Raw genomic sequence first — 18,414 nt, 5'->3', positions numbered from 1 at the left:
AATGCACCCCCTAAACGTCTGAACCCCTATTCTATAGGGCCCCACTGCAGTACAGAGCTGATGCTAGGGACCTGGAACAACGGGAAGCACTTGATTGCAAAAGAGAAAGGGTAAGAGCAAGACCTGAGGGGAGTATGGGAGAGCTCAGGAAAGAAGAGGCAGTGTCACCCATCCAAGGTGCTGCCAAGTTTGAGAGCATGGAGAGAGAGCTCCAAATGAAGTCTGCCACCAGTGAATAGGGCCTGTGTGACTAGCAGACTAAGCTGCACAGAGGGTAGAGGGGTGAGACAGAGTTAGCTGAAAGACACCACAGCCATGTAGTTGCTGTGCTGTTGTCTGGGACAAAGTTAGGTGTGACCCAGAGACCACATGCTGCTGTTCTATCTAGGGCTGCAGGAGAGACTGCTGAGTGATGACCATGTGCTGCAGATAATAACTAGCTGTTCTGATAATTTTTCTGGGCATCAGAGAGTTTCCAGAGTGTTCCAGTTTCCTGGGTTCCAGAGTGTTTCAGCAGTATAAAATCCTGCTTTGGAGAGAGAATGCATCCGAGATCCTGGTCCAGGGAAAGGCATCTACTGTTTTCTGATCTTCAATTAGAGGGCCGCATGTTACAGCTGCTAGACACCAGCTCAAGAGAGAGGAACATTTTTCTAGCTGCTGAGGGACCATCAGATACCCAGTAACCAACTTTTTTGGTGATAGGCCTTTAGTCACCATCTTATCTCATTGAATTGAGCACACCACTGCAGGATTGGATCTCCAACAGGTCCATTTTGCTGTTTTCTAGTCTTACTGGCCAGTGGAATAGGCAATGTCTTGTATCTGAAGAAAGGTCACCTCACTAGCTCTGTTTTTCTTTATTACGGAGTTAATCCTAAAGCAGTTACTACTTTAAAAGTCGTATATCTGGTTACAATTGCATTTGTCTAACTCGCCCTTTTCTTTACAGGTCCTTCTTTTTAATAAAGCCCACTTACAACTGTTAGTGGGGAAATCTGTATTCTCAGGTCCAGGTACTGAGCAGGTCATCATTAGTGCAGGACTGGGGGATCCAAACAATCCAGCAGCTCCTCTGGGGGTAGTGCTACATATGTAACTAAAAAATAAGCAATGGCAGCTCTCACATCCCTTTCCTCAAAGGTTCACTTTAGGTTGTAAAATCTAAGCTCATATATGTTTGCCAGACTAAATGAGAACAGGAGTGGCGTTATGACCCAGAAGAAGAAAGGCATGACGGATAGATGAGAGGAAATTATTACTCTTTTTCTGCTGTAGGATTCTGTTTTTAGCACAGGAGGTAGAACAATATGTGCAGAAAATCTGCAGACGTTGGGGAAGTAAACCTGTGTCTGAGGCAGCATACAATGCAAGGAGGTCTTTGAAATAATTTACTTCACATAAGAAAACAAACTTCTGCCATGTGGCGCTAAGTGGTCCTCGCTGCTCTCGCATCAGCTGAGATATTTTTAATTTCAATTACTGCAAACTTTGCAGAATAATTCATGTTTCCCAGCCTACAGTATGTCATAGAATAAGCACATTCAGTTGTGGTCAGTTACTTGACATCAACGAGTTTGTGAATTGTTAGGCCTAGTGTAAATACCGTACACTTCAGTTTGTGATAATTGGTCTGCAATATGTACTATTATGTAGAGCAATGTGTACAATCAGAATTTTCAAAGTTTTTACTGAGTTTCAAGCAGCTCTCTTAATTTCTCTAAACTGAACTTGTGCTTTGCTTGCCTACTACTTCAGTCACCAACTGGATAGAGGTGAAGAATCCCTGTGTAAGCTCAATGCTGAGCTAAGTCAGAGCTTATACAAGACTAAGGACTCTTTCCAGACACTTAACTAGATAGAAATTGTCCCAGAATTACCAGGACAGTCCTGCTTCTTTGTCCTCTGTCCCAATCATACTCCGTCCTGGGTTGTTTCCCAAGAACCTAGCATAACCCTTATTTGAGTTACTAAGCACGCAGATTGTGCAGGGCCTCCTAGGAAGTAAACGTGAATTGGGCAGGACAACTTGGAAAGTTGAAATGATCTGGGCAGGACTTCCTGGAAGGCGGCCGTATGACGTGTGGACCATGGCCAAGGGTGAAAGTGTCCAGGAGACTGGGGTGAAGATGTTGGTAGGTATGCAGTCCCATGTAACAGTAGTGGTGTCTCCTGTTGGCACGCGCCCCCATCCGCAAGTAAGGAGAATGAGTCCCCCATACACAGAAAAGTACTGGGGATTTCTCTCTATTCCTGGTGGCAGGCATGAGAAGAAAGAGTCAATTATAATTGTTGTTAGGGCAGTTATAACATGTCACATGAGTGACAAGCTCTATGGCCGCTGCAGGCACAGGTTCCAATAGGACAGCACAGTGGTGTAGTGGTTAGCCCTTTTACCTAGCAGCACTAGGGTCGCTGGTTCAAATCCCAACCATGACACTACCTGCCTAGAGATTACATGTTCTCTCTGTGTCTGCATGGGTTTCCTCCCACACTCCAAAGACATGCTAGTAAGTTAATTGGATGGATCTAGTAAATGTACATGTAGCAAGATCCAAGATCCATGTAGCAAAACCTCTGCCCATTGGCTAAAATACCCCATATACTTCTAATCTGTCCTTACTTTGCCCTTGTCTTAACTAATGTCACCAGGTACCCGGCCACCTAGTGGCAGAAGAGAGAAGTGCAGCAATCCTAGACTTGGGGTGGAATCAATTGGTCCCTAACAATGAGCCAAGGTAACTACACCTGGCGGGTAAATTTAGGTGCAACCCTGCCTAAACATCAGGGTGCTACATACAATATATACAATATGTAAATTGATGGTGCTACAAAAGTACTGTAATAAATAATATAGGTGATCAGAGAAATTCACAAGTTAAACACCTCTCGTTCGACTTTTTCAAAACATTAGTGGGCTAATTTTGATTCTTGAAATGCAAATTTTTAAGCCAAAAAAAGAACCAACGTGTTGGATTATTTTCACTGAAATTAACAATTTTTGAAACATTAGTAGTGGAATCAATTGAAAACAGTTTGAACAAATCTACAGTGCATGCGCGTGTTACAATGTAAAACCTCGGATCGTTTAATCGATGTGCGAAAAATCTACCCTTTACGTTGTTACCAATCAAGAATATGTAGATAATTGAGTGACATCTTTTGATGCATGCATGCATGCACGTTTGACAGATTTTTCTAACCGTGTATGGCCAGCATTATGATAGAACACATCAGCAATACATCTCCTATATTCCTATCCTGACATGTACCCGTACAGAAAAACACGGTAAAAAAACATGAAGCAGGTGGGAGACGCAATGAGAAGAGAGGCCCCTGAAGACATTTTTCCCAAACCCATGAGCCTCCCTATGTAATTATAAATGGGGGTGGACATAATTGGGCCTTTTAGCATTTGGAAGTAATTAGATAATTAAAGTCAAGCAAACCGCACTGATCTGAGGAAAAACAGGGGGTACCGACAGCAATTTGGAGAAATTATTTTGTCTTCTGTGTTAAAAGCAATTTACAATCATACTTAAAGAAGCATTATAGATTTTGCTGTAGGATTTCTGCAAAATGATGTATAAAGACTTGTAGAACAAGGATGTCATTCTGTGACACTCTGTAGATTGTCTTACACTCATCTGGAATTGTGTAATGATAATACAGGGTCTGGTTTATCAAAGTGCATGAAAAACTGTAGATTCACACTTCTCCATTCCAGCTAACACGACCATTTTGTTAACACGACCATGTAACTATGCATTGTGCCACACTTAACCTGTGTTGTGTTAAAGCAGTATTAAACCGCTGTTTTTTGTTTTTTTTTAAACCTGCGAGGCAATGTCATAATTTGCTAGTATGCAATGCATATTAGCACATTATGTGAAACTTACCTTAAAACGAAGCCCTCCAGCGGTATACTGTCACCACAGAAGGTGCTTCCATCTTCACCCGGTCTTCCTTTCGGGTTCGCGGACTCCAGCTGTGTGAGTGCCCGAGCCGTTGTGATGTCACTCCCGAGCAGGGCGTTTACGGCACAGGACTCTGAAGGAACGGCACGGGTATGCTGTTCTTTCATAGTGCATGTTCCGGTGACGTCACCGGCAGCATCTACATTAATTATATCCTAAACGGTGCACATTCAGGAGATATTTGCAGTACCTATAGCTGAGCCTTAATATAGGCTTACCTATAGGCAGGGCTTTTTTTCAGCGGGAACTCTGAATGTATGGAATGGCAAGGGGTGCTGTGGTTGTTCTGGAGGTTCTATTGATGCTGGCTGCTGGGGAATCTATTGTTGTATTGATCTACTGTATTTTTGCAGGGGGGGGGGCTATTGTTGCTGGTGGAGGATCTGCTGTTGCTGGGAGTGGGTCAATCGTTGCTGGGAGGGATCTCCTGTTGGGGGAGGGGTCTATTGCTGCTGGCTGCTGGTGGATCTATTGTTTCTGGGGGGGGGGGTCCATTGCTGACTACAATCTATCTACAATCTATTGCTGTCCTTCTTGCTGTCATTAACAAATTCCATAAAAATTACTTAGCACCACAAAATACTTGGTTCTGTATTCTCTAAATGAGGTACTAGGAGGTTGGGAGGGGGTGCAACCAAGGAACGATGCTCGGAGGTGGGTATGGGGTAGAGATAAGGGTGACTCGGAATGGGTGAGTCCCTGTACCTATGCTCTGAGAAAAAAATCCCTGCCTATAGGTAAAATTCCTGCATGGGAGTTTACTCCCACTTTACGGCAGTCCGTTCATTTTGAGGGCTTGTTCACACCAGCTCCATTGGGCTGCACTACACTGGTTGAAGGGTACCAACACATAGATAAGGCAACTTGTCCTATGTCTTGTTCCTTCAGTTCACTCCAACGCGCTGCATTGGTGTGCACTAGGGATGAGCCAAACACCCCCCGGTTCGGTTCGCACCAGAACCTGCGAACGGACCGAAAGTTCGCACGAATGTTAGAACCCCATTGACGTCTATGGGACTCGAACGTTCGAAATCAAAAGTGCTCATTTTAAAGTCTAATTTGCATGGTATTGTCCTAAAAAGGGTTTGGGGACCCGGGTCCTACCCCAGGGGACATGTATCAATGCAAAAAAAACTTTTAAAAACGGCCGTTTTTTCGGGAGCAGTGATTTTAATGATGCTTAAAGTAAAAAAAAAAAAGTGAAATATTCCTTTAAATATCGTACCTGGGGGGTGTCTATAGTATGCCTGTAAAGTGGCGCGTGTTTCCCGTGTTTAGAACAGTCCCTGCACCAAATGTCATTTTTAAAGGAAAAAATCTCATTTAAAACTGCTTGCGGGTTTAATGTAATGTCGGGTCCTGGCAATATGGATGAAAATCAGTGAGACAAACGGCATGGGTACCCCCCAGTCCATTACCAGGCCCTTTGGGTCTTGTATGGATATTAAGGGGAACCCCGCACCCAAAGTAAAATAAGGAAAGGTGTGGTGCCACCAGGCCCTATATACTCTGAACAGCAGTATACAGGCGGTGCAAACAAGACAGGGACTGTAGGTTTGTTGTTAAGTAGAATCTGTTTGTCATTTTGAACGGGTACATTTTTAACCTGTTTAGCTCCAGCCAAAATATCTTTTTTAAGCTTTTTGGAAAACATAGGGAAGGGTTATCACCCCTGTGACATTTGTTTTGCTGTCTTTCCTCCTCTTTAGAAGATTTCACCTCACTTTTTGTCCCAATGACAAATGTTTTTTGAGAATTTGGGGTTTTTTGTGGAACAAGGATTGGAAAGCATCAGTGGAAAGGAGAAATGTTTTTCCCATATTAACTCTTACAGGAGAGAATTTCCCTTCCTAGGGGTAGATTTCATCTCACTTCCTGTTGTCTCCTTCCGTTTGCAAGTAGGAGTCGTTTGTAAGTTAGATGTTTGAAAGTAGGGGCCTGCCCTATATACTCAGCAGAAATTTGGGCCTTAGGTGTTGTTGTGGCCACAACAACGTAAGCCCTCACAGGGCCCTGCTGTGAAATATTAGATCAAGAATTGTAATTACATGCCCCTGTTGAACAGGGGCAGAAAAACTGGGCCTTTGGTGGTGGTGGTGGTGGTGCTGGTGCCACAACACTGTAAGTCCTCACTCGCTCTTGGTGGGTGCAGAAATGGGCCCTGCTGTGAAATATTAGATCAAGAATTGTAATTACATGCCCCTGTTGAACAAGGGCAGAAAAATTGGGCCTGTGGTGGTGGTGGTGGTGGTGCTGGTGCCACAACACTGCAACCCCTCACAGACACTCTAGTTGGAACGCAGGAACGAGCCCTGCTGCAAAGTATTGCATCAAAAATTGTAATTACACGCCCCTGTTAAACAGGGGCAGAAAAACTGGGCCTTTGGTGGTGGTGGTGGTGGTGCTGGTGCCACAACACTGTAAGTCCTCACTCGCTCTTGGTGGGTGCAGAAATGGGCCCTGCTGTGAAATATTAGATCAAGAATTGTAATTACATGCCCCTGTTGAACAAGGGCAGAAAAATTGGGCCTGTGGTGGTGGTGGTGGTGGTGTTGGTGCCACAACACTGCAACCCCTCACAGACACTCTAGTTGGAACGCAGGAACGAGCCCTGCTGCAAAGTATTGCATCAAAAATTGTAATTACACGCCCCTGTTAAACAGGGGCAGAAAAATTGGGCCTTAGGCACTGGTGCTGGTGCCGCAACACTGCAACCCCTCACAGACACTCTAGTTGGAACGCAGGAACGAGCCCTGCTGCGAAGTATTGCATCAAAAATTGTAATTACACGCCCCTGTTAAACAGGGGCTGAAAAATTGTGCCTTAGGCACTGGTGGTGGCGCCCAGAACCAAAAATGTTCTAACAAGCTATCAGCGTGATGATTGAGGAGGAAGAGGATAATTACTCAGGGATAGTCACTCAGCATCAGCATAGGCAGTCTTTGAAGGGATCTGAGATTTCAAAAAAAAATATTCGGTTACATCAGCATCAGGTGCTTGGTAGCTGGTGGTGATCCAAGACTGATTCATTTTTATGAAGGTCAGTCGATCGACCGAGTCGGTGGACAGACGCACCCTGTGATCGGTTACCACGCCTCCAGCAGCACTGAATGTGCGTTCCGAAAGAACGCTGGATGCAGGACAGGCCAGTAGCTCAATTGTATACTGTGCAAGCTCTGGCCAGTGATCCATCCTCAAGACCCAGTAACCCAGAGGATTTTCGGTGGGAAAGGTGTCCAAGTCTGATCTTGCCCCTAGGTATTCCTGCACCATGTAAAACAGACGCTGGCGATGGTTGCTGGAACCGATCATACCTTGGGGCTGCGGACCAAAAAATTGTCTGAACGCATCGGTCAGACGGCCACCTTCTCCACCGCTCCTTCTTTGACTGACCGAAGCCTCAGCAACACGTTGTCCAGAAACAGGAGCTTGTAACCTCCCAGTCTCTGGGAACGCGTTGCACAGACCTTTCTGCAAGGCCTCCCGAAGATGTTTCATCCTCTGCTCCCTCTGCGATGGTAAGATAAGGTCCGCAACCTTACCCTTGTAACGTGGATCAAGGAGGGTTGCCAGCCAGTATTGGTCCTTCTCCTTGATACCACGAATACGAGGATCCTTACGCAGGCTTTGCAGGATCAGGAAGGCCATGCAGCGTAGGTTTGCTGAGGCATTCGGTCCGGAGTCCTCTGGGTCACTAAGGACGACATGGTCCGCAGCCACCTCCTCCCAGCCACGTACAAGTCCATGTGTTTCTTGGGACTGATCCCTTAAAGACTGCTGCTGATGCTGAGTGCCAGGCTCCACCTCCATACTGACACAATCTTCCTCCTCCTCCTCGTCCTCTTCCTGTGTGATCGGCGGGCATGCAGGAACACTGTCTGGATAAAGGGGGCCTTGAGAGCTAAGGAAGTCCTCCTCTTCCTGCCTCTGTTCTGCCTCAAGTGCCCTGTCCATTATTCCATGCAGCGTGTGCTCCAACAGGTGGACAAGGGGGACAGTGTCACTGATGCATGCACTGTCACTGCTCACCATCCTCGTGGCCTCCTCAAATGGTGACAGGACATTGCATGCATCCCTGATCATGGCCCACTGGTGTGGGGAAAAAAACAAGCTCCCCTGACCCTGTCCTGGTGCCATAGTCGCACAGGTACTCATTGATGGCTCTCTGCTGCGTGTGCAGCCACTGCAGCATGGCCAACGTTGAGTTCCACCTGGTGGGCATGTCACAGATTAGGCGGTTCTTGGGCAGGTTAAACTCCTTTTGGAGGTCCGTCAGCCGAGCACTGGCATTATATGACCGGCGGAAATGCACACAGACTTTCCTGGCCTGCCTCAGGACATCCTGTAAGCCCGGGTACCTGCCCAAGAACCGCTGCACCACCAAGTTAAGGACGTGAGCCAAACAGGGCACATGGGTCATTTGTCCCTGTCGGAGGGCAGAGAGGAGGTTGGTGCCATTGTCGCAAACCACCATTCCTGCCTTAAGTTGGCGTGGCGTCAACCACCTCTGAACCTGCCCCTGCAGAGCTGACAGAACCTCTGCCCCAGTGTGGCTCCTGTCCCCCAAGCACACCAGCTCAAGCACCGCATGGCATCTTTTGGCCTGCGTACTTGTGTAGCCCCTTGAACGGCTACGGAGCACCGCTGGTTCCGAGGACAAAGCACAGGAAGAGGCCATGGAGGAAGAAGAAGAGGAGGGGGTGGAGGAGAGAGGTGTGTCACAATCATTAGCATTTTGGAGGTGTGGTGGCGGAACAACCTCCAACACTACTGCACCTTGTCCTGCATCCTTCCCAGCTGCCAGCAGAGTCACCCAATGCGCCGTGAAACTTAGGTAACATCCCTGCCCATGCCTGCTGGACCATGAGTCAGCGGTAATATGCACCTTACCGCTGACCGCCCTGTCCAGCGAGGCATGGACATTGCCTTCCACATGCCGGTAGAGAGCCGGAATCGCCTTCCATGAGAAAAAGTGGCGTTTGGGTACCTGCCACTGAGGAACCGCACATTCCACAAACTCACGGAAGGGAGCAGAGTCTACCAACTGAAAAGGCAGCAGTTGAAGTGCTAGCAACTTTGCCAAGCTAGCATTCAACCGCTGGGCATGTGGATGGCTGGGAGCAAACTTCTTTCAGCGGTACAGCAGCTGGGGCAGGGAAATTTGCCTGGTACAATCTGACGTCGGTGTACCAAAAGCAGATTGCCCACAAGTACTTGGCTGTGACACACCTAATTCTACACCTTCATTCCTCTCAGTGCAGGTCTCAGAGAGGACTGAAGGTATAGTGGGGTTGGAAATCTCAGCTGATGAGGAGCAAGGAGAGGTCCTCTTTGTTCTTTGGTGTGGGTCTTTTAGATACGCTTGCCAACGAACTGCATGGCAGGTTAACATATGTCTGGTCAAGCATGTGGTACCCAAGCGGGAGATGTTTTGGCCACGCAAGATACGCTTGACACATATGTTGCAAATAGCAGCGGTGCGATCTGATGCACTCGTCTCAAAAAAGGCCCACACCAAAGAACTTTTTGAATAACACGCAGAGACTGCAGCGCCCTGAACATGTGGAGCTTTGGGGTGTGATGCAGTCAATGTGCTGCCCTTATGATGTGCCACCTCCTCCTCCTCTCTCCTATCAGGCACCCACGTTGAGTCAGTGACCTCATCATCCCCTCCCTCCTCATCACTGGAGCAAACCTGGCAGTATGCTGCAGCAGCGGGAGCATGACTGCCAGATTGCTGTCCTTCTTGGGCACCCCCTCTGTCCGTGCTCATGTTACTGCCTTCATCGAGCTCAGTATCATCATCAGAGCCTTCCAAACGCTGGGCATCCTCCTGGAGCATGTACCTAACACTGTGGTCAAACAGTTCGAGGGACTCCTCAGGAGGACATGGTGGGGCTAGGGAAGGAGTCACTGATGACATTGAGCCAAGGGAAGAGGCCGCTGCTTTGCCAGACAAAGTACCCTGGGCATGGGTGAGAGAGGATGAGGAGGATGAGGACGGCTTGGTCATCCACTCGACCAAGTCTTCCGCATGTTGCGGCTCAACACGGCCAGCTGCCGAAAAAAAGGCCAAGCGTGTCCCACGGCCACGTGCTGATGAGGATGCACCGTCTTCACGACCAGCACTAGACACAGAGCCTGCTTGCCCTCTCTTATTGGCTTGTGACTGTCTACCTCTCCTTCTTGGCCTTCCAGACATACTAATGGCCTGTAGCTGCACTAAGCTGGGATATATATATATATATATATATATATATGTACTGATACTGCAGCTAGTAAAATCAACTGTCTGCCTGTAGTATGAGAACACCACCAACCTTCTACAGGTAGCTTTAGCTGAACACTGTGAGGTGGACACACCCCACTAACTTGTAGGTTTAGCTGAACACTGTGAACAGGATGCACCCCACTAACTTGCAGGTTTAGCTGAACACTGTGAACAGGACGCACCTCACTAACTTGTAGGTTTAGCTGAACACTGTGAGCAGGACGCACCCCACTAACTTGTAGGTTTAGCTGAACACTGTAAGGTGGACGCACCACACTAACTTGTAGGTTTAGCTGAACACTGTGAGCAGGATGCACCCCACTAACTTGTAGGTTTAGCTGAACACGGTGAGCAGGACGCACTGCATTAACTGTAAATAGTCTAGCTGCCTGACTGTGGTACTAATAGGATCAAAAAAACACCAGTAATTTTCTTCAGGTAGCTGTATATACTGTAACAAGACAAGCCTGCCTGTCAGTAAGAAGATAACAGGAACGGATCTAGCTGAACACTGTGAGCAGGACGCACCCCACTAACTTGTAGGTTTAGCTGAACACTCTGAGCAGGACGCACCCCACTAACTTGTAGGTTTAGCTGAACACTGTGAGGTGGACGCACCCCACTAACTTGTAGGTTTAGCTGAACACTGTGAGCAGGACGCACTGCACTAACTGTAAATAGTCTAGCTGCCTGACTGTGGTACTAATAGGATCAAAAAAACACCAGTAATTTTCTTCAGGTAGCTGAATATACTGTAACAAGACAAGCCTGCCTGTCAGTAAGAAGATAACAGGAACGGATCTAGCTGAACACTGTGAGCAGGACGCACCCCACTAACTTATAGGTTTAGCTGAACACTGTGAGCAGGACGCACCCCACTAACTTGTAGGTTTAGCTGAACACTGTGAGGTGGACGCACCACACTAACTTGTAGGTTTAGCTGAACACTGTGAGCAGGACGCACCGCACTAACTTGTAGGTTTAGCTGAACACTGTGAGCAGGACGCACCCCACTAACTTGTAGGTTTAGCTGAACACGGTGAGCAGGACGCACTGCACTAACTTGTAGGTTTAGCTGAACACTCTGAGCAGGACGCACCCCACTAACTTGTAGGTTTAGCTGAACACTGTGAGGTGGACGCACCACACTAACTTGTAGGTTTAGCTGAACACTGTGAGCAGGATGCACCGCACTAACTTGTAGGTTTAGCTGAACACTGTGAGCAGGACGCACCCCACTAACTTGTAGGTTTAGCTGAACACTGTGAGCAGGACGCACCCCACTAACTTGTAGTTTTAGCTGAACACTGTGAGCAGGACGCACTGCACTAACTGTAAATAGTCTAGCTGCCTGACTGTGGTACTAATAGGATCAAAAGAACACCAGCAATTTTCTTCAGGTTGCTGTATATACTGTAACAAGACAAGCCTGCCTGTCAGTAAGAAGATAACAGGAACGGATCTAGCTGAACACTGTGAGCAGGACGCACTGCACTAACTGTAAATAGTCTAGCTGCCTGACTGTGGTACTAATAGGATCAAAAGAACTCCAGCAATTTTCTTCAGGTAGCTGTAAATACTGTAACAAGACAAGCCTGCCTGTCAGTAGGAAGATAACATGAACGGATCTAGCTAAACTGAATACAGTGTATATATAAATATGCAACACCTGGGATGCATATATATATACACAATACACTGTAAGTGCAGCTAACTGACTGACTGTTCTGCCTAATCTATCTAACTCAAATCAAATGTCACTGTCTGTCTCTCTCTCTCTCTCTCTCTCAATGAACGCCGGAACACACACTACACAGGGCCGCCGTGCAGGCGGCCTTATATAGTGTGGGGCGTGTACTAAATCCCCTGAGCCATAATTGGCCAAAGCCTCCTTGGCTTTGGCCAATTACGGCTCTCTGTTCAGGCGGCGCTGTGATTGGCCAAGCATGCGGGTCATAGTGCATGCTTGGCCAAATATCAGCCAGCAGTGCACTGCGATGCCGCAGTGAATTATGGGCCGTGACGCGCCACACGAATTTGGCGCGAACGGCCCATATCATTCGCAATTCGGCGAACGGGCGAACAGACGATGTTCGAGTCGAACATGGGTTCGACTCGAACATGAAGCTCATCCCTAGTGTGCACTGAAAAGAAATAAAACATGTTGCATTTTATACCGCATCATAGCACAACCAATGATGTTGTACAGCCAAGCAGCCTGCTTTCTAGCAACCAGTGGTGCTGTGTGGCCCAGCTGTCAGCATCCTAGCAGAGAATGACACATAGCTGCACGGTATCCTTGGTTGCTAGGATGCTATTGGCTGGGCCACAGCGTCACTGTTTGCGGTGCCAGCATCCTAGCAACCAAAAGGAGAGCAACAGAAATGGGACAGAAATTGGATAGGGATGCCTGCCAGAGATCATACTGTTGATAATCTTTTGTTTGCCAGGGGTCAAAAAAAACAGCAACTTCAGGTGGCAATTAATCTATTAACTCCTGCTTAGTTATAATGGTCAGGAGGACAAAAAGAAAGAGTTATAGGGCGTACACACGGTCGGACTTTGTTCGGACATTCCGACAACAAAATCCTAGGATTCTAGGATCGTAGGCTCAAACTTGTCTTGCATACAGACGGTCACACAAAATTGTCGGAAAATCCGATCGTTCTGAACGCGGTGATGTAAAACACGTACGTCTGGACTATAAACGGGGCAGTGGCCAATAGCTTTCATCTCTTTATTTATTCTGAGGATGTGTGGCACTTTGTCTGTCGGATTTGTGTACACACGATCGGAATTTCCGACAAGGGATTTTGTTGTCGGAAAATTTTATCTCCTGCTCTCCAACTTTGTGTGTCGGAAAATCCGATGGAAAATGTCCGATGGAGCCCACACACGGCTGGAATTTCCGACAACACGCTCCGATCGGACATTTTCCATCGGAAAATCCGACCGTGTGTACGGGCCATTAGGCCGGTTCAGCTGGAACCATTAATGGACAGGCTGAATGTACCTAGTTGATCGACCTAGTACAACGAGCCTGCCCAATTCTCTTGTTATAACCGCTAGAGATAAACACTGTCTTCTCACTGTGGAAATGGTTTCCCCCGCCTGCCCCCCTGCCATGAGAAGACAATGACCCAGCAGGAGGGATTCCCGCATCAACACTGTCTATGTTGATGGTGAAAACAAACAAATTTCTTTCCCGCAACCCGTGGTTGCGGGAAAGAAATTTGCGCCGTGTATGGCCGGCCTTACTCTACCTAGAAGGGCACAGACTTCAATAAACATTTCAGAGGGGTTCTAATGCCTCATTACTCTATCTAAAAAAAAAGTTAGGCCTTTGCATACACTTTAAGAAATTCTAACAGCAAATTATTTCTACTACTTCTAAAAACTACAGAAACGTGCAATTTAAAGCAGATGACAGTATGAATTAAGGGGGTGCAGCCACAATCGAACATGAGTTAATGTTAAACACAATATCTGCTCTATAAAAATGTGGTGAAATGCTTCTTTTTATCCTTCCACCCATGTAATGAAAAAATACATAGAAAAATGTAGAAAAATAAAAGCTGGAATGGTGGGGTGACTGTAGAAATACCAGGCAGGACTGATCATTGAGAACTTCCTGTTTGAAGGGGACTTAGCAGAAAATCAGTTGGTGGCCAAGGTGGAGGTTCTCATTCAGTGCTGCTGCTAAGAATTTCTTGAGGTGTGGCTGATTCACCTTCTATTAGATGGTGCCTGCATAGTTCCGTGGCCAATGTCATTTGGCAAAACCAGCTGCAGGACACCAATAATCTGTCCATAAGGATTGCATTCTTATTATCACTGTAAGGGGCATAAGGGTTTTCTTTACTTTGGCCACCAATGTAAGGGGTATTATTCCCATTATGACACCAATGTAGGGGGATTATTCTCACTGGTCACCAATGTAAGGAGTGTTATTAGGCCACCAATGTAGGGGGCATTATTCCTACTGGCCACCAGCGTAAGAGGCATTATTCCTTCTGGCCACCAATGTAAAGAGCATTATTTGGCCACCAATGTAGGGGACATTATTCCTTCTGGGCACCAATGTAAGGGGCATTATTCCCATTAGGCCACCAATGTAGGAGGCATTATTCCCACTGGCCACCAATGTAAAGGTCATTATCCTCAATGGCCACCATGTAAGGGGCATGATTCCACTAGCCACTAATGTAAGCAGCATTATTTCCATTAGGCCACCAATGTAGGTGGCATTACACTGCCAAAGCTGATGAATGAAATCGGTGCCATAGAAAACAAAATTCTTGCTCTCAATAGTGAACTTCATTTCTGCATCCAAATTTTAGAGAGGGATTATGAATGGTTGCTATGAGCAACAAGACACACACACACACACACAATTTCTCATACATCAAGCCCCAAGTGTGATCTGAAGCTAAGATAGCCCCTGAGAGTCAGGCAGTATTCAGAGCTGGATAATTGTTTTCCTGACAGGTTCTCTTTAATTTCCATACATATTAATGGTGGAAGCACTCATTATTATGTTTGTACTTATCGTAAAAACTTTCTCTTGGAGTCCTTTGAGGGACACAAGAATAGCGAGATAATCTTAGACCAGTGGGTTATACTGCTGCCTATTGGTCTAAGATGATCTATTATTCCTGTGTTCGATAATGGACAATAAAGAATTATTGTATTGATAACATTTCTTGCAAGCGACTGTTACAATGAGCAAGCAAGGAAATTATTTTGACATGTCTTCCAATCATATTCCTTGGTAATATTTTTCTGTCTAAAGTATCACCAATGCTATATGTGGTCATTGAATCTGTTTAAGGCAGTGTGATAATAATAATTAACCCCCAAACGTAAATCACAAGCTCAGTGTGTTTGTGAGCACAAAAATAAAATAAGTATTACAAGAGAGTGCAGGGTTTAGGAGTGCATTACAAACAGAATGCAGGGTTCAGAAGTGCGTTACGCTCAGAATGCAGGGATCAGGAGTGGGTTGCACTCAGAATGCAGGGATCAGGAGTGGGTTGCACTCAGAATGCAGGGATCAGGAGTGCGCTGTGCTCAGAATGCAGGGATCAGGAGTGCGTTGGCTCAGAATGCAGGAGGGTCAGGAGTGTGTTGCACTCAGAATGCAGGGATCGGGAGTGCGTTGCACTCTGAATGCAGGGATTGGGAGTGCGTTGCGCTCAGAATGCAGGGATCAGGAGTGTGTTATGCTCAGAATGCAGGGATCAGGAGTGCATTACGCTCAGAATACATGGATCAGGAGTGCGTTACGCTCAGAATGCAGGGATCAGGAGTGCGTTACGCTCAGAATGCAGGGATCAGGAGTGCGTTGCACTCAGAATGCAGTGATCAGGAGTGTGTTGCCCTCAGAAGGCAGGGATCAGGAGTGCGTTACCCTCAGAAGGCAGGGCTCAAGATTGTGTTACCCTCAGAAGGCAGGGATCAGGAGTGCGTTATCCTCAGAATGCAGGGATCAGGATTGTGTTACCCTCAGAATGCAGGGATCAGGAGTGCGTTGCCCTCAGAAGGCAGGGATCAGGAATGTGTTACACTTAGAAGGCAGGGATCAGGAGTGCATTGCCCTCAGAAGGCAGGGATCAGGAGTGCGTTGCCCTCAGAAGGCAGGGTTCAGGAGTGCATTGCCCTCAGAAGGCAGGGATCAGGAGTGCGTTACCCTCAGAATGCAGGGAACAGGAGTGTGTTACACTCAGAAGGCAGGGATCAGGAGTGCGTTACGCTCAGAATGCAGGGATCAGGAGTGCGTTGCACTCAGAATGCAGTGATCAGGAGTGTGTTGCCCTCAGAAGGCAGGGATCAGGAGTGCGTTACCCTCAGAAGGCAGGGCTCAAGATTGTGTTACCCTCAGAAGGCAGGGATCAGGAGTGCGTTATCCTCAGAATGCAGGGATCAGGATTGTGTTACCCTCAGAATGCAGGGATCAGGAGTGCGTTGCCCTCAGAAGGCAGGGATCAGGAATGTGTTACACTTAGAAGGCAGGGATCAGGAGTGCATTGCCCTCAGAAGGCAGGGATCAGGAGTGCGTTGCCCTCAGAAGGCAGGGTTCAGGAGTGCATTGCCCTCAGAAGGCAGGGATCAGGAGTGCGTTACCCTCAGAATGCAGGGAACAGGAGTGTGTTACACTCAGAAGGCAGGGAACAGGAGTGTGTTACACTCAGAATGTAGGGATCAGGAGTGCGTTGTACTCAGAATGCAAAGTTGGGGGGGGGTGATGTGAAGGGCCATAGCAGTGTCCACTGCCCCCTTTACATCACCTCCCCACACTTTAGCAGTGACCTCTGGACCTCTTACCTCCCATAGCATAGTTCCATAGAATCCTATCTCTGCACACAGCGGAGATCGGGAGGAAGAATAGTTCTGGACAGGGGGCAGGAGCTGGTCCAGTGACTTTTCATAATAACAAGCTGGTGATTGGTTTCTTAGGACCTAGCAACCAATCACCTGTGGGTTAAAAAAGTTGACTTGGCCAGCTCCTCCCCCCGCTGTCCGTCCTGAGCTGTGCTGGCTCTTTCTTCCTGCTGTTCACTGATGGCGCGGAAGAACCAAAGGCACGGCTGGTGGCAGAGAGAACTAGTCCGGTACCTACAAGTAGAAGGGGAGGGTCAGTGCAGACCTATTCCCCATCTACCTGTCACCTGTCTGCGGTCTATGGGTTACAGGTGGAGGAGAGGGAGACCAACTGAGAGAACTTGGAATGTTAGGAGTCTCGTTGGGGAGCATTGGAGATCACAGCATCATCCCCATTCTACTGATAACAGCTGATCCACCTGATGTGCCCTGCGAGGTTTTTCTGTATACAGGCTTCCCGTGATCCTCTGTAGTGGGGGATCGTGGGCTTCTGGTAAGCAGTAACCCCTTACTCACCGGTGGTGGATTTCCTCACAAGTTTTTCTCATTATTTGAAAAGTGGCACCATGTATGGTTGGACTTCTTTAATCACTGGGGATAATGCCATTTAGGATTATTTGGACACTCACCATGGTTATATCTCATAATTTTCGTTTTTGTTTATGATACTGTCACTAGGATTATTGGTGCGACATTCCCACATGACAAGGTGGGGTTGTCCAATATTTGATTGTACACATTCTGTATTTATTTTGCTTTATTTATTATTTTATCCACTGGGTATATGACCATTCATGTAATTGATCAGTGTACGAGAATACATTTCACCTTCATGTTTCGCGTGATTCTATGTTTTCTAATATTTGTGCACTGTGTTTATGTTATGCAGGAGAATTGCTGCTGTTTTGCACGTGCTTATCTATTTGTTAGTTTTGAATGGGTTTAAGTTTTATTGTTTTTTTACCCGAGCGCAGTTTGAGTTTCCTTTTTCTTATGCAGAGAGACCACTGCTTTCTCACGGTATTTAGCTAATTTAAACCAAAGATGCATTTGGGGTTTAAAGGGGTTGTAAACCCTCAGGGGTTTTCACCTTAATGCATTCCATGCATTAAGGTAAAAAACCTCCTGTGATGCAGCTGCCCCCCCCCCCCCCCCCAGAGCCCCCCTTTTACTTACCTGAACATGGTCTGTCCAGCGACAGGGACAAACACACCAGCTCTAGCCAGTGTCTTGGGTCCTGATTGGATAAATTGATAGCAGCGCAGCCATTGGCTCCCGCTGCTGTCAGTCAAATCCAATGATGCGGGGGGCGGGGCTGAGTCCTGCTGTCTGTGTCAATAGACGCAGCAGCAGGATGTGGGAGCGCGCCTGCACGAGTGCCCCGAGGGAGAGCAGCTCTCCAACGGGGCACTCGAGAAAAGGAGGAGCCAGGAGCGCTGCTAAAGGGGCCCCAGAAGGAGGAGGATTGGGGCCACTCTGTGAAAAACCAACTGCACAGAGAAGGTAAAAAAAAACAAACCTTTAGATATCTTTTTAGAATAATATTAAGATAAAGGCTTTATTATTGATAGGCCATGATACATCATTGATGCATGCATCCTTGCAACATGAAAAATGATATCTAATGATAGGGCTGCCTTAATCACAAGGGGTCAAGGTAATTAAAGTGGAACTAAAGGCAAAAATGCGCACCTGTTCTTCAATGGTCTGACGTCCACAAGGTCCCTCGCTGGCACTGACCCCTTCTCCCCAGCATCTTCCCAGGTGCCAGTCTCAGCCGTCTTG

The sequence above is a fragment of the Aquarana catesbeiana genome, linkage group LG01, assembly GCF_042186555.1.
Source record: "Aquarana catesbeiana isolate 2022-GZ linkage group LG01, ASM4218655v1, whole genome shotgun sequence".
Classification (NCBI taxonomy): Eukaryota; Metazoa; Chordata; class Amphibia; order Anura; family Ranidae; genus Aquarana; species Aquarana catesbeiana.
Note: the sequence above shows the minus strand (reverse complement) of the source record.